Below are 993 nucleotides of genomic sequence, written 5' to 3' on the forward strand. Positions count from 1 at the left end.
CAAAAACTCCTAGAAATTATTAACACGTTCAGTAAAGTGGCAGGTTACAAAATTAACCTACAAAAGTCTGTAGCCTTTCTACATACCAATAACAAGCAATCAGAGAAATATCACATGGAAACACTCCCCTTCACAATAGCTGCAAAAAAATAAATAAATAAAAATAAAATATGTCGGAATAAACTGGACCAAAGACATTAAAGAACTAAACAATGAAAATATTAAATCGTTAAAGAAAGAGACTGAGGAAGACATCAGAAGATGGAAGGACCGCCCATGATCATGGATTAGAAGAATTAATATTGTGAAAATGACATTTCTACCAAAAGTCATTTATACACTCACTGCAATGCCAATCAAAATCTCCATGACATTTTGAACAGAATTGGAAAAAAACCATCCTAAGATTCACATGAAAGCACAAAAGACCTCGGACAGCCAAAACAACCCTGAGCACTAAGAGCAATGCTGGGGGGACTGCTATACCAGATTTTAAACTGTGTTATAGAGCTATAGTCATAAAAACAATATGGTACTGGCACAAAAATAGACCCATAGATCAATGGAACAAAATTGAAGACCCAAATATGAGTAAATGCAATTTCAGCCATGTGATATTTGGCAAAGGGGTCAAGAATATTCACTGGAGGAAAGACAGGATGTTCAGCAAATGGTGCTGGCAAAACTGGATCTCCACCTGTACAAGAATGAAAGTAAACCCCTATCTTTCACCCCGTACAAAAGTAAATTCCAAATGGATCAGAGACCTCAATGTAAAACCTGAAACTCTGAAAATGTTAGAAGAGAACATTGGGAAAAACCTACAAGATATAAGTGTAGGAAAGGATTTTCTAAACAGGACATCCATTGCTCAGGAAACAAGGGCAAGAATTAACAAATGGGATCTCATTAAACTAAAGAGCTTCTCTACAGCAAAAGAAATAACCAATTTAGTAAAGAGGAAGCCTATAGAATCACAGAAAATATCCACCG

The 993-nt window shown here is 35.8% G+C and overlaps 1 protein-coding gene across 4 annotated transcripts in view; it reads right to left on the bottom strand.

The window, feature by feature from the left end:
• The window catches only part of Kiaa0895 (KIAA0895 ortholog), a 90,178-nt gene that overhangs the window by 45,279 nt on the left and 43,906 nt on the right, over nucleotides 1-993 (bottom strand). The gene's annotated exons all lie outside the window — the stretch shown is intronic.

Source organism: Nannospalax galili, unplaced genomic scaffold (genome assembly GCF_000622305.1).
Source record: "Nannospalax galili isolate Female #2095 unplaced genomic scaffold, S.galili_v1.0 scaffold1149, whole genome shotgun sequence".
In the NCBI taxonomy this organism is placed as follows: domain Eukaryota; kingdom Metazoa; phylum Chordata; class Mammalia; order Rodentia; family Spalacidae; genus Nannospalax; species Nannospalax galili.